We start from the raw sequence: 12,556 nt of genomic DNA, 5'->3' as shown, positions 1-12,556 counted from the left end.
TCCCAAAGGGAGTAAACCCAATGGAAGAACATCGAGCTGACTCGAAGGTGCATATGTTGGAGAATATGCCAACACAGCAAATGGCGACCACAACAGACATTTCGCTAGGGATGTCTAAAAAGACTCTCCTGGGGAAGCAGCGGGATGAGGTGTTACCGGTTACTGGGTAACAAGCTCAATGAGACATGTGATCTGATCACCGGTATAAGGGTGGGAGAACAACAAGCTCGGGAAGAATGAATATCTAAGACCGGTATAAGGGTGAGAGATATCAATCAACCAAATCATCTGAGGAAGACCTAAAAGGTATATCTCAACTCAGGAAAATTTGACTCCACAGGGGACCAAAGTCATAATAGGGAGCAGAAGGAAGGAACACCAGGGATACCGGTTACTGGGCATATAATAGGTGACCAACCAAAGCATGAATTGGGGAATATTCCCAAAACACTCATCATCCAAAAAGAGGGCAGAACGCAAACTCGATTATGGGATGGACATTCGATTCTAAAACAGGGATACGAATCTTACTCGACTGGGGAAGAACAAAAGGCTTCGACCAAAGAGTGCATGAGATATATTATCTATTACCGTCGGAACATAGATAATATACTCGCATGGAAGATTATCCACAACCGGTTACTGGGTTAATAAAGGATAAATTGACCGACAGAGAAAGGCATTGGGATACCAAAACTAGGTATATAATGATGACCAAACAAGGCGTGAATTGGGGAATATTCCCAAAACACTCATCATCCAAAAAGAGGGCATAACGCAAACTCGATTATGGGATGGACATTCGATTCCAAAACAGGGATACGAATCTTACTCAACTGGGGAAGAACAAAAGGCTTCGACCAAAGAGTGCATGAGATATATTATCTATTACTGTCAGAACGTAGATAATATACTCGCATGGAAGATTATCCACAACCGGTTACTGGGTTAATAAAGGATAAATCAACCGAACAGGAAGGACATCGGGATACCAAAACTAGGTATATAATGATGACCAAACAAGGGGAGCAACAAACATCACCGGCAAACGGTAAATGAAAGAGGACCCGTTGGGGATAAAATTGCTTACTCAGAGCAATTATCCAAAAGATGGAGGGAATATCAATACCGAATATTGGATAATGATAACCGTCAAAGAGGGGATTACATCTACCGGATACTGGTTAGAAAACCACAGAAGAGTAACCGTCATCAACTAGGATGAACAACAATGGTTAACTCTGCAAAGGTGGAAAATAGGGTTTACAACTACCGGTATAAGGGTAGAAAACCACAAACTCCGCTGAGGATAAGGTGAATAATTATTGATTACTGAGCAATTATTCATTTACCACAGGGAAACACCAAAGACAGTCACAAGAGGCCAATTTAGGATCAAACCAAAAAGGCAAACTGAATCAAGACTCATCCTAATGAGGATATAACTCAATAGGGGAAACCATCCCAATATATGTGTTGGGAGGAAGCGGAAACAACCGTCGTCCACGAGGATATAACTCAGTGGGAAATATGGCAGGAAAGATAAACACTTTCTGCTTAAAGGAGCTGACTCTATATTGAGGGATCAGACACCGACATCTGCTTGGGAAATGTATTACCAACTAGCAGAGGATAACAAACAATGATATATGGTAAAAAATGCAATATGAATATCCAAATGTTTGAAAATTATATGCACATATGCGTGATTTATGTATGATGAATGCTGACAAACAGACATTCTAACACAAACAGCTCCAAAGGAAAAGGCACACAGCCGTCCGGTACTACATCTCAAGGGAGGAAGCCCTAAAATTCCAATGGAGAGTATCCAATCTGCCAGGGAATCAGAGATACCAGGAAATCACAAAATCTCTAGGGGATGAATCATCAGTCAATCCGGCTGGGGAAAAAAGTTCATTGCACAGGTAGAAACTGCCATAAAAGCAACTCTACTGGGGAATCCATCTGAGGGATATAAGAGGAATCTGGTGATCCGACACCAAGTACCAAACTCACCAAGGAGATCACACCTGCTGAGGAGAAAAGACCGCTCTTCCGCTGAAGGGGAGAGTGGTGAACATCTCAACAAGCATACCACTCGGGGATGAACCATAAAAGGGTCTCCGGAGGAAGAAGATACAGTCATGCCAGGGATATGAATAAATGTCTTACCCTGTTGGGGATCATACCACCCTTGGGAGAGCACTGAGGATCTCCTAAGTATCCTTTTGTCATTGTGAATGTTCACTTTGTTTAAAAAACAAGTTATGAAAAATTCATTTATTTAAACAATGATATTTTCTCAATTAAAAGCATCCAAAACATTTGTTGAAATAGAAACAAATAAGAGTACAAATAATTGGATAAAAGGCTCAAATTCGTTTGATGGAATGGTAGCCTGCAAATGGCAAGACCCCATAGATCTTTACAAATTTGAAATTGGTGATATATATTGGAAAAGGCTACATTGAACATAATGACCATTTCTCCACCAATTCTGAATTCGATGTATTCAAAGCTTTGGTTGACGACGAATGAACAAGAATCTCTGATAGATGACAGTTGTAGAACACAGTCTTGTCAGGATGCAGTTACTTGCCAAATCCCTAATTTTTGCCTAGATTGCCCCAGGATGAGGTACTCAATCTAGCGGGATGCATATATTCATTTTTTATGTCTCTAACTTTTGCCTGGATCGCCCTTTCGGGTTTTCAATCCACCGAGACGCTCATTTTTGCCTAAGCCTCCCTTTCGGGTTTTCAACTTAGCGAGCTATTCTGTTTTTATTTTTAGGCGAAGTATTTCTTGACTGCATCTGAATTCACAGGACGAGTGAAATCCTCCCCATCCATATTTGTAAGTATCAAAGCACCGCCTGAAAAGGCTCTCTTAACAACATATGGACCTTCATAGTTTGGAGTCCACTTGCCCCTGGAATCGGGCGCGAAAGACAAGACCTTCTTGAGCACGAGGTCACCTTCCCGGAACGCACGGGGCTTGACCTTCTTATTAAAAGCCTTCTTCATTCTCTGCTGATACAACTGACCATGACACATGGCAGTCAATCTCTTCTCTTCAATCAAATTCAACTGGTCACAGCGACTCTGAACCCATTCAGCATCAGTCAACTTGGCCTCCATCAAGACTCTCATTTATGGGATCTCCACCTCTACTGGGAGTACGGCCTCCATGCCATAAACAAGAGAGAAAGGGGTTGCCCCTGTTGAAGTGAGGACAGATGTACGATATCCATGCAAAGCAAATGGCAACATCTCATGCTAATCTTTGTACGTAACAACCATCTTTTGGATAATTCTCTTGATATTCTTATTAGCAGCTTCAACAGCCCCATTCATCTTGGGTCTATAAGGAGAAGAATCATGGTGTGCAATCTTGAACTCATTACACAGCTCTTTCATCATCTTGTTATTCAAGTTAGATCCATTATCAGTAATAATCTTATCTGGCACACCATAACGACATATGAGTTGATTCTTGATAAACTTCACGACCACCTGCCTGGTCACATTTGTATATGACGAGCTTCAACCCACTTAGTGAAGTAATCAATTGCTACGAGAATAAACCTGTGTCCATTGGACGCTTTCGGCTCAATTATGCCAATCATGTCAATTCCCAACATAGAGAAAGGCCATGGTGATGAAATTACATTCAGAAGTGTCGGGGGAATATGAATCTTATCCGTATAAATCTGACACTTATGGCATTTCTTCACATACTTGCAGCAGTCAGACTCCATTGTCAGCCAATACTAGCCTGCTCTCAACATCTTTCTAGCCATGGAATGTCCATTAGAATGGGTACCAAATCAACCTTCATCGACCTCAGTCATCAACAAGTCTGCTTCGTGTCTATCCACGCATCTGAGCAAAACCATGTCAAAATTTCTCTTATAAAGCACATCGCCATTGAGGTAGAAACTGTCTGACAATATTCTCAAAGTTTTCCTATCTTTCACAGATGCCCCAGGCGGATAAACCTGGTTCTGGAGGAAGCACTTGATGTCATAATACCATGGCTTATCATCCTTCACTTATTCAACTGCAAATACATGAGTTGGTCTATCCAAGCGCATCACGGTGATATTGGGGACTTCATTCCAATATTTAACCACAATCATCGAAGCAAGCGTAGCAAGAGCATCTGCCATCCGATTCTCATCTCGAGGAATATGATGGAAGTCAACCTCAGTGAAGAACGTTGAAATCCTTCTCGCATAATCCCTATAAGGAATGAGGCCAGGCTGATTCGTTTCCCATTCACCCTTAATCTGATTAACAACGAGGGCCGAATCACCATAAACATCAAGATGCTTGATCCTTAGATCAATGCATTCTTCCAATCCCATAATACAGGCCTCGTACTCAGCCATATTATTCGTGCATTTGAAAGTTAGCCTTGCTGTAAAAGGAATATGGGTGCCCTGAGGAGTAATAATTACTGCCCCAATACCATTTCCGTACTGATTTACAGCGCCATCAAACACCATACTCCATCTGGAACCAGGCTCTGGCCCTTCGTCGAGTGTAGGCTCATCACAATCTTTCATCTTCAAATACAGAATCTCCTCATTTGGGAAGTCATACTGAACTGACTGATAATCCTCAATAGGCTGATGTGCCAAGTGGTCAGCCAAGATACTACCTTTAATAGCCTTCTGAGCTCGATACTCAACATCATACTCAGATAACAACATCTGCCAACGGGCAATCCTCCCGGTTAAAGCAGGCTTCTCAAATATTGTACTTGATTGGATCCATTCTGGATATCAACCAAGTTGTATGATTTATCATATACTGGCGTAAACGCTTAGCGGCCCAAGCCAAAGCACAGCATGTCTTCTCAAGCATTGAGTATCGAGACTCACAATCAGTGAACTTCTTACTTAGGTAGTAAATAGCATACTCTTTCTTCCCTGATCCGTCTTGCTGACCAAGGACACAACCCATCGAGTCTTCAAGAACTGTCAGATACATGATCAAAGGTCTTTCTTCTACAGGCGGAGACAGGATTGGAGGTTCAGACAGATACTCTTTGATACTATCGAAAGCTTTTTGGCAATCCTCGGTCCAATCATGGGACTGATCTTTCCGGAGGAGCTTGAATATCGGCGCACATGTGGCAGTCATGTGGGATATGAATCTGGAAATATAATTCAAGCGACCAAGAAAACCTCGGACTTGCTTCTCAGTTTTGGGCGCAGGCATCTCTAGTATTGCTTTGACCTTTGCAGGATCAACCTCAATACCTCTTTCACTGACAATAAATCTCAATAACTTGCCAGAACGGACTCCAAATGTACACTTGTTGGGATTCAGACGAAGCTTGTACTTCCTCAAACGCTGAAAAAGCTTCAACAAGTGCTCTACATGTTCCACTTCCGTTCTCGACTTAGCAATCATATCATCAACATATACCTCAATCTCCTTGTGCATCATATCATGAAACAAGGTATTCATAACTCGTTGATACGTGGCTCCGGCGTTCTTCAAACCGAAGGGCATCACTCGATAACAGAATGTTCCCCAAGGTGTGATGAATGTTGTCTTCTCCATATCCTGGGGTGCCATCTTAATCTGGTTATATCCGGAAAATCCGTCCATAAATGAGAAGACATTGAATTTAGTTGTATTGTCTACCAACATATCAATATGTGGTGGAGGGAAATCATCTTTCGGACTAGCTTTATTCAAATCTCTATAGTCCACACACATTCGGACTTTTCCATCTTTCTTAGGCACGAGCACAATATTGGCCACCCATTGAGGATATGTAGAAGTCACCAGAAACCCCGCATCAGTTTGCTTCTGAACTTCCTCTTTGATCTTCACTGCCATGTCAGGATGAGTTCTTCTGAGCTTCTGCTTCACAGGCACGCACTCAGGCTTCAAGGGCAGGAAATGTTGCACAATATTTGTATCTAGACCCGTCATGTCTTCATATGACCAGACGAAGACATCAACATATTCTTGTAGCAATTCAATCAACCCCTTCTTAACAGATTCTTCCAGGAGTGCCCCAATCTTCACTTCTCGCACACAATCCTCAGACCCCAAGTTGACTGTTTCCAGATTCTCAAGATGCGGCTGAATGATCTTCATGCTCAAGTAGACGGGTAATCTCATCAGGAATCTCTTCAACATCATCTTCCTCTGCCTTAAATACAGGGAACTCAAAATTGGGAGATGGTGTCGGATCATTATGTTCAATGGGTTTGATCAACCTGCATAATGATTTTGGATATGAAAAGCTTTAGAATTCAAACAAGGCAAATCATTATGCAGATGAAAAGATTGATTTTATTCTATTTTTAGGGTTTTATGTGATCACCAATTTCATGCAAAAAGCAAAAAGGGAAAATAAATTGGAAAAACAAACATTTAACATGAATTTATTGAATGAAAATATCATTGTATTTATGTTGCCAACAATGTCATCACTTCTCCTTTTGGCATGAGAGAAGGGTTTTTAAACAAAGTGATCATTACGTTGACTTGTGGATAACTGTAGGAACATCCACAGCGACCCAATTGTTGTAGATCCCCCCAGGGATGACGAAATTGTCAGAATCCTCTGCATCCTCTTCTAAGACAGCAGCAGCTTCCTCATCCTGACCAGTGTGGATAAAACCTCCACTCTTGAATAATCCTTTCTCATTGAAAACCCCAGAAGAAAATCCAATGCCGGCCCGAGACTTATTGTCTTCCAGCTCAATCATTTTTCCTAGACCAGCAATTGCACCACACTCAATGGCCAACTTTGCGTCTCTATAGGAAGCAAATGAAGGAGTTCTCTTCTCAATAGGCTCAGCTATAGATAAAGCTTGGAAAAGAGTTCCAACTTCATCCTCAGCATCTATATATGAGAAGGAAGACAAGTGGCTAACTAGGAGAGCCTTTTCTCCCCCTACCACTACCAGTCTCTTATTCTTCACAAATTTCAGCTTCTGGTGTAGGGTGGATGTCACGGCTCCCGCCTCGTGAATCCATGGTCTGCCTAGGAGACAGCTGTATGATGGGTGGATATCCATAACCTGGAAGGTAATTTGGAAATCACTTGGTCCAATCTTAATAGAGAGATCAACTTCCCCAATCACAGTCTTTCGAGACCCATCGAAAGCTTTCACAACAACTCCACTTTGCCTCATGGGAGGCCCTTGATATGATAGTTTTGAGAGAGTGAATTTTGGCAATACATTCAATGATGACCCAGTGTCCACCAGCACATTGGACATGGCGTCGTCTCTACAATTCATGGATATGTGCAAAGCCAAGTTGTGGTATTTTCCCTCCTCAGGGAGATCAGAGTCACAGAAACTCAAATTGTTACAGGAAGTAATGTTCGCAACAATGCTATCGAACTATTCTATAGTGACATAATGATCTACATATGCCACATCCAAAACTTTCTGCAGAGCCTCCCTATGTGGTTTTGAATTCAGGAGCAATGATAACACAGATATCTTGGATGGCGTTTGTAGAAGCTGGTCTACAACATTGTACTCACTCTTCTTGATGAGCCTCAGCATCTCATCACAGTCTTCTTTCTCATTGCCTCTAGGGCCAACAGAAGTAGGAGTTTTCAATGTAGAGGAGGGTTTAACAACAGGTGCCGGATTCGGAGAATTCACTGCATTCCTAATCGGGCGTTCAATAAAATCAACATTAACTTGAGGCTTTGGTGGTGCTGAAAACACACGACCACTGCAGGTCAAACCACTTACGTCAGCAATATTCACAACAGAGGAGGATGGCAAAGTCACCTCTTTCCCATCTTCTACAGCAACAGCGTTGTAACGAAAGGGAATTGCCTTTTCAGAAGAGTAAGGCACAGAACCGGCAGGCTTAATGATCAAGGAAGGATAGTGTCATACCCCAAAATTTGCCCGTTAATTTTGCAAGACATTTTTTAAGGCACTCCAACTCATTACTCAAGGCATTGACCTTAAAGGAACAAAGACCCAGCTCACAGATGGCCAAATCCAGAAAATGGCCCAAACTGGCATGCTCGCTAGGCGAGCAGCTCCTTCGCCTAGCGAACCCTTCGCTATGCCACTCGCCTAGCGAAGCTTGCGAATACCAGAAAATTCTGGGCTTCATTCTGAGCCCATTAGGTCACGAAAAAGCATTATAAATACCAACACTTCAGTCAAGATAGAGAGGACGAAAACGGGAGATAGAGAGAAGGCACAGCAAACCCTGGAGGCTAACCCAGAGAATTCAGAGCAACCCTAAAGGAAACCCTGAAGGAAACTCATCTGCACCAAGGTTACCTCCGCCCAACTCAATCCGGCGCCAACCCTAAGAGCGACTTGCCAATTCAAGGTTGCAATTCAGTTGCAAACAGGTTTGCATTCCTATTACCGCTTTATGTTCTTAACTTGCATGTGGCATTATGATTGAATCTATAAAAATATCTTAAGTTTCTGCATGTGAATTTAAGTATGTATGAATATCTTGGACGTTTAACCATGTAATTTCTGTAATGGATGCCATAGGGTTTGGAGCTTTCTAGAATTGTATTGTTATTAAAACCAGAACCCGCAGCCGCTCGCTAGCACATCGCTAAGCGAGCATGTAGCGAGCATTCGCTAAGCCGTCGCTAGGCGAGGCAGGAGCGAACGTGACAGTCGCTGATTTTTTCGTTCTGATTTTTGCTTATCTGACATGTTTTATTGTAATCATACATTATTCACTTAACACTATTTCTGTTGTGATACCTTTTGTTGGGTGCAACTCTTGACCGCACCTTGATTTGGTATTCTGACCTGTTTGCTGAATTTTGTAAGGGTTTACATACTCCCGGAGAAAGTAGCTTGCTAGGTATTCCACTTTATTTGTGGGATACCCTTGTGGAGATTCATCCTAATTACCTAATTGATTATAACGTGGACCTAATTACCTAATTGATTACAACTAACTAATTGATTGTAAAATATTGCCTTTGAATATGTGATCTTGGACCTCTCTTTGTTGCCTTACGGTATTCCGGTATTATGGTCATGTCCCGCGAATGTGGGGATACACTTAGCAAAGACCCTTCGATTAAATCATCACGTCCCTATAAAATAAATCATTGTCCCTCGGATGTTGCCTGCGAATATACGATTTTGTCCCTCGATGACCCTTCGTTGTAGCCTATGGTTAAATGATGATCGTCCCTTCGAATGCTAAGGTATCCTTACAAATGTTGCCTTCAATGACTAATTGATGACCCTACGATGACCCTTTTACATCCAAAGGGATAAGACTACTTACTTCTCAATAGTAAGGACAGTTTTACCCTCATAAGGATAGGAAATGCCCATAAAGACCTTGGGTAGGTATAACTCCTAAATGCTTGCTCACAGCTTAAACTACTTTTCACACCTCACACTTTTCAAAACCTCTATTAGAAAATCACCACTTGGCATACATTCGTACTAGAATCATTGTCAAGTTATATTTTTCTAAACAGCTTTCAAAATTAAACGAGATAAATAATTTGTATACATTCATACAAGAATCATTACAAAGTTAAACTCTCTTTTCAAAACATTTTCTAAACAGCTCTCACACACTTTTTCAAACAAGAAAAACATAAGTGATCAAGCAATTAAGAGCCCATGGATAACCATGGATACAAAGGGTGCTAACACCTTCCCTTTGTATAATATACCTCCCGAACCCAAAATCTAATTAAGGTCTTTCCTGTTCTTTTCCACCTTTCCTTATTGGATAAAAGAAAAGTCGGTGGCAACTCTTGCTAACCGCGACATTTGCTTTCCAAAGCAAAAACACCAAAAGTCAGTTCACCGTATGACAGATAGACCTTCTGCTTGCTACCATCATATTTAATGATAACAGGTTCGAGCATCCGGAACACCGGGGAAATTACGTTGACCTCTGGCTCATCTTCGTCAACATTCCTATTCTGAAGAATCTCAATGACCCCTTCGTCCAACATTTCCTGAAGATCTTTGCGCACTTGGCGACAACCCAATCGGTTAACAGAGCAGACTCGGCATCTATCATGGTCATGCTCATAGTGACTATACTCACACAGCAAATGGTGCAACTCGACCAGAGACTGTTGAATATGACTGACATATTTGACTTTATACTTGCCAGGGCAGCCCTGGACCATGTTGACAGATTTCCCATGCTCGGGCAATGGGTTCTTCTTTACATTAGGACCTACGTCCTCAAAACACAGGATGCCACACCTCTCAAGGTCTTGAACCTTGGTCTTCAAAGGATAGCAATTCTCCGCGTCGTGGCCGGGAGCACCAGAGTGGTATACACAATGCAATTCAGGCTTATACCACCACTGAGGGTTAGCAGGTATAGCTGGTGGGTCTCTCGGAGTAATCAACTTCCTCTCTATCAAAGAGGGATATAATTCTGCGTACGTCATCGGAATCGGATCAAAAATGATCTTCTTCCTCTCGTAACTTGTGCTGGTTTGATTACTATTTCGAGGCTGATAGGCCTGCTGTTGCGGACGGTGCTGTTGTTGTTGATATTGCTGAGGTGATTGCTGACTGTTGCTATGTTGCTGATACTGTTGGTTGTCTCTGAAAACAGGTGCTATATGAGCCACCTGGTGCTGGTTACCGGTAGGACGCACAGTCTTCCTCCTCACAGAGGGTCTTCTAGGTTTCACATGGGAGGTTATAGCATGTGCCTCTCCATCTTTCTTCTTTGTAAACGCCCCATAACGTTTGGCAGAAGAGCCTTCTTCTCGGGTTAGACGTCCTTCTCTAACCCCTTCTTCTAAATGCATCCCCATATTCACCATCTCGGTGAAGTCATAAGGAGCGCTAGCAATCATCCGCTCGTAGTAGAATGAACTCAAGGTCTTCAGAAAAATCTTGGTCATTTATTTCTCTTCTAGCGGAGGCACGATTTGTGCTGCCAACTCTCGCCACCTCTGGGCGTACTCTTTAAATGTTTCTTTGTCCTTCTGGGACATGGCCCTTAGATGATCCCTATCGGGAGCCATATCCATATTATACTTGTACTGCTTGACGAAGGCCTCGCCAAGGTCGTTGAAGGATCGGATGTTCGCACTGTCCAGCCCCATATACTAGCGCAGAGCGGCACCGGACAGACTGTCCTGAAATTAGTGGATGAGCAACTGGTCGTTATCAGTCTGAGTTGACATCTTCCTGGCATACATGACCAGGTGGCTAAAAGGACAGGTGTTCCCCTTGTATTTTTCAAAGTCAGGGACCTTGAATTTCACAAGGATCTTCACATTGGGAACCAAGCACAGATCGGCAGCAGACTTGCCAAACAGATCCTTTCCTCTAAGAGTTTTCAATTCCTTGCGAAGCTCAAGAAATTGGTCGTTCATAGCATCCATCTTCTCATGGACATCTGGGCCCTCAGACGGCTCATAATGATAGATGGTGTCGTCTACCATAGGCATGGTATGCACGACAGGCGGAGGAATAGCAAGGACCGGGCTAGAAGCCGGCATAGAAGCAAAAGTTGGAGCAGGACCCTCAGGCATAAAGTTAGGAGGCATTCCCCACGGAAACCCGGTTGGCATGGCTGTTGGAGCAAAATGTGCACTGCTGCAGGCACAATTGAGGAAACAATCTCAGAGATGACTGTCCTCTGGGGAGGAGTTGAAGGTGTTGGAGAAGACTGGCTCTGGGAAGCCATGAACGATTCCATCAAAGCACTCAGTCTGGCGACTTCCTCCTTGGTGAGTCAGCTTGTCTTCAAAATAAATGAAGAGCGCAGAGTTAGACCACAGGACCAGGAGCCGGGAACAAAACATGCTTATGCATATGATGCATGCAATGCTTGTGCATATGATTTGTTTTTATTTCAAAGGAACTCTAGGGTTTTATTTGCAAATTTTGGAAATATTAAGCGTTTATCACATATGGAAATATCTCAATTCCTTCTTTGTCTTTCCATGTCTAAATATTTTGCAAATAAACCCCTTAAGTTCCTTGAAATTTTCTTTTATTATCGATGACATGGATGCAAATGAGTGCATGAATGCAACAATCACACTCAAGGATCAAGCAAAGCACACCAAACAAAGGTCATGGGATGGATCATATTATCCTTAATATCAACCATCCATTTTGGTGGATTATGGTTTACACCTTATCAACACCCAAGTTCCATTGATATTAAGGATACATGAACGGATCAACCATGAATCAAGGGTTTTTTGCAAATCACGAGCATGGAGTCTCGGTTAAGAACCACCCAAAGGGAGTGTACTAGGGTTTAAACCTGCCAAACATGTTCTACAAGAGGTTCCCATAGTCATCATCCCATCTTTCGGATATTATCGGAGAAACGACTACTCGTATTCCAAAAATATTCTCAAGAGAGACTCTTATGAGTGTAGTATCGCGTAACAATCGTATCAAATCTTACATTTGAACGACTTTTGCACTACATCCTAAAAATAGGCCAAGATGGGCTTGGTAAACTAAGGTCCTTGGCTTCTAAGGTCTATATTGGAAAGAGTAATGTCTAACCACAACTTACTCATGTGACATTATTGATCCCAACATGACCTC

Source organism: Lathyrus oleraceus, chromosome 7, assembly GCF_024323335.1.
Source record: "Lathyrus oleraceus cultivar Zhongwan6 chromosome 7, CAAS_Psat_ZW6_1.0, whole genome shotgun sequence".
Taxonomy (NCBI): Eukaryota; Viridiplantae; Streptophyta; class Magnoliopsida; order Fabales; family Fabaceae; genus Lathyrus; species Lathyrus oleraceus.
Note: the sequence above shows the minus strand (reverse complement) of the source record.